This window comes from Tympanuchus pallidicinctus, unplaced genomic scaffold, assembly GCF_026119805.1.
Source record: "Tympanuchus pallidicinctus isolate F22 unplaced genomic scaffold, pur_lepc_1.0 scaffold5, whole genome shotgun sequence".
In the NCBI taxonomy this organism is placed as follows: domain Eukaryota; kingdom Metazoa; phylum Chordata; class Aves; order Galliformes; family Phasianidae; genus Tympanuchus; species Tympanuchus pallidicinctus.
This window is the reverse complement of record NW_026294769.1, coordinates 32,949,980-32,960,481: the sequence shown is the minus strand read 5'-3', so window position 1 is coordinate 32,960,481 and position 10,502 is coordinate 32,949,980.

The following is a 10,502-nucleotide window of genomic DNA, read 5'->3' as shown; positions in this document are numbered from 1 at the left end:
AATGGAGCCTCACAAGGGCAGAGTAGAGGGGCCAGTCACCTCCCTCTCTCTGCTGGCCACTCCTCTTTTGATGATACTGTTGTCCTTCCAGAATGCAAGAGCACACTGCTGGATCATGCCCCGCTTTTCATCAAACAGGACCTTCAAATCCTTGCCTTCAAGGGCTGCTCTCAATGAGTTCTTCTAGATTGTACTCTTATCTGAGTCTACCTCAATCCAAGTGCAATACCTAGCTCCTGGCTTTGTTAAACCTCATTAGATTCTTTTGTGTTCACTTTTTGAGAATGTCTAGTTCCCTCTGGATGGCATCCCTCCCTTCTACATATGTAGTAAAAGAGAATTCTTTGAAATAAAAATAGGTCCTCAGTTCTGCACTTTGCTCTATAGTGATTTAAAAAAGAGGAAATACACCAGCAGAATTAGCACATGACTGACTGCTCTTACTGACTACTGTGGGGGAATAGATTCATCAGTGTGATTTGTTGCAGATGTCCTTCCTCTTACAGTGTTTGAGATGACACAAATATGTCTTGTGATGTGCAGGAGGGAGGTTTCATACAAAACACATACAAAGCATTAGCACCTTCTTTTGTTATACAGTATGCAAAGTAAGAGTGTGTGGGATCTTGTAGAACATGTAACAAATATTCAGTACAAACTACTTTTCCAGCAAGTGGGTCCCAGAGCTGTATAAATACCTCCAGAAAGCAGTGCCCAAGGCTTTAAGTGTATGTGAAATGAAAAAGGATACATCTGTCAACTGGTATGTATCACAGGAGGCAAACTGCTGACTGAATTGGCAAGGGAGAACAGTAGATGATAATGAAGACAGCACTAAAGTCACTAGAAGGGATGGAAGGTAACATTTGTTGATCTTCGGTTCAGCTGGTTCATAGCACTGGATCATTTGTTTGTTCCTAAGGCATAAAGAAGTACTTTCTTCATAGAGTATTCATCCCAGATATCTTCTACTGACACCTGTCCTGAGAGGCAAAACAGTTTTCTAAGCTAATAAACAATTCGCAAGTGCTTGCCATAGAAAAGCAAGGAACATTTGGGGTTCATAAGGGCTAGTGTAATAGCTGTAGGGAGAAAAAGAAGTGAAAGAAAAAATGACAAATGGCTCAGGGTTTCTGTTTCTTTTTCTTGTTGACGGTTTTGTAAGCTTATTTATTGTAATCCTAAACTAGTATTCTAAGCTGGCCTCAACCTCAGGGGGAGAAAGAGGTCTGCTGTAATATCTTTGAAAGGGAAAGCTACAAGTCAAGAAAAATCCAGGAGTATAAAGTTAGGCTATAATATTAAATTATTTCCACAAATATACTTGTGTGGGATGTGCACTAATTCTGATTGTTTGTATGCCCACATGTGGACTTGTTCCTTCACATGTATAGGGGCAGGATGTTTTCTGTATTATCAGCTATATATGTTGCATGTAATAAAATCAATTCTATGTCCAAAGCATGGTACATACCAAACTTCTCCCTTACATTTGTCACTTTATTGAAGCCGTAAATCTTGGAAACTGGGAAAGAAGAGGTGGGATCATTAGTGTTTTTGTTTTTGTTTTTTTTTTTTTAATATTTGTGTGGCAATATTTTGGTGATGAAGTCATATGGGTAGAGTAGAACAGACAGATCCCCTATCCTTTCTGGGTGCTCAGGAGCTGAATTCTAGCATCTATTTCAGAGGTGCAAAATGGCTTTCCCTGCCATTATTAATGCTTTCTCTCTGTTGTTATGTGAATGTTTTAAAATACCTCTAAGGTGCTCCAGAAAGGGAACTTCTGCAGGACAGCCAGTCCACGGTAAAACCTTCTGAGCTTGCAAAAGCAAGCCTAGCAGGCCCAGTGCCAGACTGTGGAATTTGATTTGCATGCTGTAGGATGCTTTCTTCTGCATTTTGCCTTCCAAAGTAAATTAGACCATACCATGTGCGGTTTGCCTGTGCGTGCAGCTTACCATTTTTGCCTCTTACAGGTGTGGGTATCTCAATAGGAATGAACTAAGAGGACTTCTGTCACTCAGTAGGTTGCCTGCTGTGAAAGGAGATCCTTCCTCACTGCCAGCCTCCATCTCTCCATCCTCCATCCAACCGAAGTGCTAAAAGCAGCATATTGTCGTGACACCTGTCCTTCTCTGCTCTTCCTGCACTAGCTTACTAGCTTTTGAACTCATATTTTCATATGGCCATTTTGGCTTCTCTATTATCACTGCTATCCCAGTGTTGAAAATGCATCACACTACTGTGACACAGCTCCTGCTGATCCACTGCTTCAGCTCCCCCAATATATAGCAGGTCTCCAAACTCTGGACTTAATGACTCTGCCTTCTAGGGGTGCAAACACTAAGATTCTCCTCCCATTTTTCTGTCAGGGCCAAGGGACAGCTAGGTACAAGGACATTGCTGATTTTCATTTTTGGTACCAGTACTGCTGAAACAGAAGGTCCTTTCATAGCCAAAAAGGATTTCACCATCACTGTTCTTTGTGCATACCTCTTTCTTTTATCATTTGGAAGAAATCATAGCACTTAAGATGATCAAAACAAAAAAGAGCCATAACCTCTTTCAAGAGCACTAAAATGTCTACGCCACCCTTTTGTAGATCCAAATTTCCCCAAATTCTCCCTCTGTTCTTGCTGAAGCTCTTGCCAAAGTGATGAATCCAACAGAAGCCGGCAAAGCAACACAATAATCCAACCAGGACAAATTAGTCATAAATTATTACAGGCAGGTCCAAATCAAGTCTGCTGTTGTCTTGGCGACTGACTGGGAAGCACCACTAATTTTTGTGCTTCTTCTCAGACTGCAAGATGCCATACATGTTTGTCTGTCTTCCCCTCCCCACCTTCCTGAAGACTTCTTTTTCCAGCCCTCAGTGTCACCCTCTCACTCATCTGTATTTCTAATGAGATAGCTTTGGCGTTTAACAATCCTTGAACTTTCAGTACTATCCACTGCAGTATCTTTTCCTTCATGTTTTCATTATTTCCTTTTCTTCTGAAAATAACAAAAGCCTAAGAGCCCGTAACTCTTATTCCTGTGAAAAACACCGTTCTCCCTGCAGTTCCTGCATTCCATTTTTGTCCATTGCCATGTCACCCCAAGAGACATGTTAGCTCAGTCCAAGAGCCAGTATGCCACTGTATCACCCTGCTGCTTTGTGATATTTTGACTCCTTTCTGTCGAGCACACTGATATTTCTTCAAACAATCTCTGACTCGGAGAAAGTAAATAATGGAGCTGAACTCACCCCAGAAAATAAAGTGGTCTTTTACCTGGACATATGGTAATAATGGTGTTCGGGACAATAACTTCCCTTAGTCCTCCTTTTTTTGTTGTTTTTTAATTACCTTTATTATTTATTACTTATTATCATTTTTATTGCTACACATGTTCTCCATAGAAGAAAACTCTTGAAAATCTTTTATTTATAAATCCAAAGTTCAGCTTTTTGTGTTTTTCCTTCTCTGCTCTCTAAGTATTATTTTGTTTGACATTCTTGTGTTGCCAGAATACATAAGGGTGAGGCAGTTTATACCTTCTTCAGTTACATAAGCAATGATGGACATGAATATATCAAATATTTATTTAAGTATTATTTGCTTTTTATGCTATCTCCCATCAAAATGGAGTACATAAATTTGCCTAGACAAAGCATATAACAAGTATGAGAAATACAGAGTGTGCCATTTGATATCACAGTATGTTGGAGTAAGGAGTTTACAAAAGCAAGACAGAGATGAAATTCCTATTGACCTACCTAGCTGCCTCTGCTTCCTTTGAAAAATCCTCCTTAAAAGCTTAAAAACTATAGTAGAGTTTAAGCACATATGCTTTTAGGAATTAGCTGGAGTTGTGATGTTCTATGTCTGTTGAGCAATATATTGAAAATTTGTAACTATGAAAGTACAATGTAGAGAAGTTCTTTATAAAAGCATGGCAGGGATTGTTCAGTTCAAAATGGCTCACTGCAATAGGATCTCAGTACCATGTGTTGGAACTAAAAAAGAGGAGAAGAAAAAAAAAAAAAAAAGCTTTACTGTTACTACTACTAACCATATGTACTAATACAGGTGGGATATTTTCACCCACAACTACACAGGTGAGTCTTGTTATGTTTTTGTTTCCTGAACGGGAACCAATTTCTTGAATGGTCACAGCTGGAATTTTTAACTTCCAATTCTCATAAATAGTTGCACTGTTAAAGCAAACACTGTGATTACTGATCTTAAACAAACAGAAATTGTGTAGATGGCTGGAGTTCAATTCAGCAAAGTAAATACTTGTAATACAGCTATACATGGAATACATTCTCCTTTTAAGTTCTTTTGAAATATGTTCTTGCCTGAACAAATATCAAATTTACATCTGAGGCCAGGGAAAGACCCAAAAAAATGATGCCAGTCATATTCTTGGCACCCTTCAGCAGAGTAATGCTGTCAAATATTACATAAATTTCCTGTTAACACTGTTCTGCCATCTTGCCTTATCCACAGCCACACAAACAGGAGAAAGTGGAGGCTGGTGACAGCTTGGTGACCAGACAGGGCCTACAGGTGGCCCTTAAACACCCAGCAGTGGGTGTGTCAGAGACCACATCCAAACTGCCAAAATCAGGAGTCATCTCTACCAGGAAAAAAACAAACACAGGAGAAGGCTCCTTCAGCTGATGTAATGAGCAGTGAGGAGACAGAAAGCAAAAACAATGTCATGTCCTCCGTGACCATGGTATAACACACATCTGTGAGCAGAGGATCCAGAAAGAGGCTGATAGAATGAGAGAAGGGGAGCAAAGATGAGGAATAGCTTTCAAATGGAAAGTAAAAAATAATTAAAAGATTGAAGAAACTAGGTGGAGAAGCAAGACAAAATTTGCTGTCATGATGGAAGCAATTAAAGGCACCCTCTGGCAGAAGCTCTTTCTTCAGCAGCCCTGGGCTTTGGGGTGGTTTCTGAAGTCTCCAACCTACCTTGTTTTCCTATTGCAAATTTTCCCCACCGCACCCTCACTTCTGCAACCTTATTGCATCCTGGAAAGAGGAATTGCTCTCACTTGAAAAACAGGTGGGTGTAAAAAAAAATAGTTAAAAGGAGAACTGTTATGGAAAAAATAGGTGAAGGGCTGGAGATCATTTAAGACAGTACCGTTATTAGAAAGCAAAGTTTTTTCCATGGTCTGCTTCCTTTCAATCAGAAACCTGACTCAAAAGGACAAGATGGAAAGGCAGCTAGAGGAGTTGCAAACAGGACTCCGTGGGCTGAGAATTAAAGCATGGTCAACAGGAAAGGCCGGGCTTTGACTGCTGTCCCATGCAACAGCTCCATGATTTATGGGTCTGGAAATCCAGTCTCCCTGGTCTCAGCTCAGTGACCCAGCTGCCACACGGCAAGCTCATGTTCTCCCTGGCCCAATAAATCTGACATTCCTCTGTGCACAGCAGCACTGCTTCAAAAGGGGAGATGAAAGGCAACCTCACCTTCCTACCCACCTCCCCAGGGCCACCCAGCCAAGAGTTCGATTACATAAGGAAAGTGGGATGCTTAAAAACTCATTTTAAAGACAAAAGGGCCACAATCACATTTTGAGAATGGGCCCATTATAGGCTGCTAAGGATAGGAGTAGAGTGAAAACACTTCCATATGCAATCACACTTTTCTGCTTTTAGAGTTGGAGGTGGATAGGATGCCATAAACGGATGCTAACCTAAGTCTATAGATGCAAAAATTTGAAAAGCAAGTGGAGAATTTTCATAGAATTGCTCAAGTGCGAAAGACCTAAGAACTCAGCCACCTCCAGAGCTGAGAAAGGTTAATCACGCTCCGATTTTGGAGCTAGGAAACTATGCTACTTCCAAATGGAGGTTGTAGAATGCTGCCAGTTTCTGTAGGCCAGCAGCTGATTGGATGGGCAACCTGGCCAGGTCTTGGATGCCCAAACAAGAAAGCTCCCATTGTATGTCATCCCATCAACTTACACTTCTGTTGTTTCAAAAGAGAAGGCTGCAAGGGCTGAGCAGAAGCCATAAGTCCCATTGCTCAAGTTTAGTGGACATCATAGGTAGGGGTGGAGTGTATTGCCCACTAACAGGTCAGCATTTGCGCAAAATCCACCAAAGTCCCATTTTTAGCATCTTCACTTACATTTGGCATCCAGTTCTCAGTTCTATCAATTCATGGTTTTAAGCTTCTTAGAAAATCTAAGGTTATTGCAGTCTTTCTGAGAGGTCCCCTGGGCCCTGACCTGCATTGTGACTGAGTGCTGTAAGGCATGTTGTCCATAGGCCATGCTTCTGCTTCATCCTTCAGGGCAGGTATGGATGGTAATGTTGAAGGGCTGTGCTGCTGAACACACAAGGTTTGTCCATTAATTTTAACAGTGAGAGATTGTGTATTAAGTACTCTACCTATGCACTGAGCAGTTCAGTTATGTGCACACATACATATTTATGTGCACCTGTGTATGCAAATGCATATAGTTATACACATTTCACATTATACACGTTTCTTATTTATAATCTTTCTTTCTAACCAGCTGGGACAGAAAAATACAGCAGGTCTTGATGGATGCATACTATAATCATCAGTGGACACTAAATAATATTTGTCATTGCACAGAGTATTCTGCTCAAGGTACTGTAGAATTGAATCATATGTGACAGATCACATCTACCTGTTTGAACACAAGGTCCTCATCCTACCTAGGAATGATTGGCTGCTATTTGGGAAAAGGATTGTTCAGTTTTGGCTGTGCCCCCACCTCATTTGCAAGTGAATGCACAAGGCAGACCTTAGCAGCCTTCATTTAGTTTTCTCTCTGTGTTCTCGAATCCCTCATCTGTACACTGCCATTCAGCACAGCAGGGGTGTCAGGTTCCCAGACCAGAACAACTCCGGTCCCTCTAATTATTGAGTGAACTTTGTCTTTTGCTTTCACTGAGGTAATGGAGTCCACAGGGAGCAATGATCGGCTCTGAGGTATAATGAAGGTCACTCTCATCAAGATATTTATTTCTTTGAATTAATAAGAAGGCAGAAAAACATCTATCCTGAACTGGAAAAAAACACTTTGTTGCTGTGTAAGCTACGACCAGCAGATAAAAACCTACCGTACAGAAACAATAAGAACTTCTTAAACAGAAAATGAATGAAAATACATCACCTGCACCACACGTTACTCATTAGATTCTCCAAAGTCTCGTTTTACCACCGATATATCCCTGCTGGGGTGATTGGCATGCAGCTTGTGGCGTGGGATAGCTGCTTAGAGTTTCCCTGGCTTCACAGGTACAAGCACAGATAAGCAACCAGAGGAGCTAGAAGGACAAACAGGATAAAGAGAAAATCTTTGTGAATCACATTCACTGTAGCTTAGTCAGGTGAGGTAGCTAAATCAGCTCTGTAAATTGTGGTTGCATTTGCTGTCTAGACGACATTAAGCTACCTGTAAAGATAGTCTCTTCTTTTAAAGAAGAGATGTGTTTGGGGAAGATACCACTGAGATAACAAACCCCAGGGGCTGATGTCTCCCTTTTACCCACGGTGCAGTGTGTGTGGAATAAATGGCATTACTGAGGCTCCCATGCTAGGGGAGGCTCTACAGGCATAAAGTTGAAGCTAGACTGTTAATCTCCAAATTTAATAGGAATACAGGCTATGAACAAGGTTGGTTTTGTGTTTGTTTGTTTTATTTTTTAATACTAGAGGAGAAAATATAGTGAACATTATGTTTTAAAAAGTTGAGCTAAGCAGGCAATTGTAATGGTATTTAAAAAAAAAAAGGTAATGGTGTTAAGGGTAGGTCCGGTTTTAACCTTCAAATGCCTTCAAACAACAGCACATAACAGTGCCTGTCAGTGATGCAAATCCACGTACTGTTTGTGGGGCTACTGCAACTGATACCAAGGTGACTTTTGTTTTAAGTCAATATGCTTTAGCAGGACTGCTCTAATGCAAACAAACAAACAAGCCAACCAAGCAGCCACTAATAACCTCCTCTGCAAAGTAAAACATCATTCCAAGAAAGTCAAATGTTTTCTTCTAACAATATTAAAGACATTACGTGTCTCTATGGTCTGCTATGAATGGTGCATAGCCATGAAGTTGATCCTTTTTCTTTCATTTTGGTTGATCAGGGCTCTATATAATTATTCTTTCCTCTTGCACAGAATAAATGAGGATAAGGAAGATCTTTGTATTTCCTAACTGTAAAATAACAAGGAAAACCTGGAGCATTCTTCTTTTCAACTGTTGGAGACACCTCAACAAAGCACATCTTCCCCACTGAAAGGTTCATACCACACTGAACAGTCTTTTAAGGACCCAGATTTCTTCCTGAGAGGGTATCTCATGCTATGCTTCCATTCCTGAGCCTTTGAATTAAACAGATATTCAACAGAGCATGCTGAATCCTCTCCTCTCCTCTTTTCTCCTCTCCCCTCCTTTCCGCTCCTATCTGCTCCTTTCTCCCTTTCCTTCCGTTTCTTTTCCCTTTCTCTCCTTTTCTCTCCTTTTCTCTCCTTTTCTCTCCTTTTCTCTTCTCTCCTCTCCTTTTCTCTTCTCTCTTCTCCTTTTCTCTCCTTTCTTTTTCCTTTCTTTTTCCTTTCTTTTTCCTTTTCATTTTTCTTTTCATTTTCCTTTCCTTCTTTTACAAGGGTGTTTTTTTTTGTTGTTGTTGTTGGTTTTTTGTTTTTTTTTTTTTTTTTTTGTTATTTTGTTGTTGTTTTTCAAATTACCTGCCTGCTTGATTGCTAACCACTCTCCTGTTGAAATGACTTCTGGACAAACTGACTTCACGACTAGATGGGTTCATAACTGTGCCCTATTCTGTTCCTCCAGATCAGCCATCCTGGCTGTGCCATGCAGGCTCAGAAGCTGGGCATGTTTTCCTCCAGTATGTCTCTTACCACTTTCTTTGCAGATAGAGTCTTCTGCTTAACACAGGCGTCTCCAAGATTTTCTTCAAAAAGACATATTTTCACATTAATTTTTCTGCCTGGGATTTTGAGATAATTCTTCTCCTCTATTACTCAGAAAGTTCTGAAGATTTCTCCTTTTGCAGCCATAAATATAGGTGGCTTTTTTTTTTTTTTTGGCTTTTTTTTTTTTTTTTTTTTTTTTTAATGAAGCTTTGCTGTTTTGTTTCCTTCTGGTGTCTCCATTAACTTACTACTGAGGATTTTCCTTTGTAGCTTTTTTGAAATATGACAAGCATTGTTCTGTCGTCACAGTTCAGAACTTGAAGTAAAATTTCAGTACTCTGTTTGCCATATATCTGTCACTCATAGAATGTAATGTAGCAGAGATGAAAATAAATGCAATTCTCTTCAAAAACTCTGAACACCCTCCAATTCTAGTAATTCCAAGGGAGCTGTTGCTTGACTTATTCATTCAGTCTTTTGCTCCTTTGCAAAGCATGTACTGAATGCTATTACCAGTAGTAGCAGCTGGCAACATTTTCTTGCAGTACACTGATTGATGTCTGCTTCAGATGAAGTTAATGTCCCTTTTAATCTATCTAGCAAGATCCTGTTTATAATGTCCTTTTTACTTAAATTTCAATTACTATTTCCTGAAGCCTCTTCTATATTCAGAAGAAATTAATGTTTTGTCTGTCAAATATACAACTGAATTATTATTTCTGCATGTCCAAAATGTTGTTCAGTAATCATGCCACAGTAATAGAATCATAGAATCACTAAGGTTGGAAAAGACCTCTAAGATTATCAAGTCCGACCATTCACCTACCACCAATAATGCCCACTAACATGTCCCTCAATATACATTTCTTGAACACCTCTGGGGATGATGACTCCACCACCTCCCTAGGAGGTCTGTTCCAAAATGGTAGAACCATGAAACAACATATTTAAATTAATTTTACAATAAAATGATTCTATTGATAACAGTGTTGAAATACTGGCAGGTTTTTGTTTTTTTTTTTTATAATTTAACGTAGCTCTTGTTTCTTCTGAATTTTAAGGTGCACAACGAGCTCTTCAGACAATGTAAATGCACAGTTAGTTTTAAAGAGGCTTTGGCACTTTATGCTAAACAAATTCTGGTAATTTAAATATATAACATTAAAACAGAAATATGCATCTTTTATGTTCTTTTCTGGGCTATCAACCACTTTCTTTTAAATATCCCCACAACGTTCTTTCTACTACAAAAGATGCACACATCAAAAACAGACAGTTCAGTGAAGAGTTTTATTGGCCACAGTATCTTTACAGATTTGGACAAAAAAAGAACATAATTCTGCACTGGAAAAATTCTGACTTGCAGCTATGTCGTTTTTCAGGAGCCATAATGGGAGCTTTAAGGTCAAGATAACATAAGCAACTATTGTCCTTTGACCAAGCTTTAAGCTTACGCCTACTCTATGTTCTTCCACCTAGGCTACTACCAGTGCAAGAAGATAAAAGAAGACCGTTTCAAATAAAAATAAATGTTTGTAAGATACATATCACTGGTGTCAAATACTTAGCAAAACTTCTGAC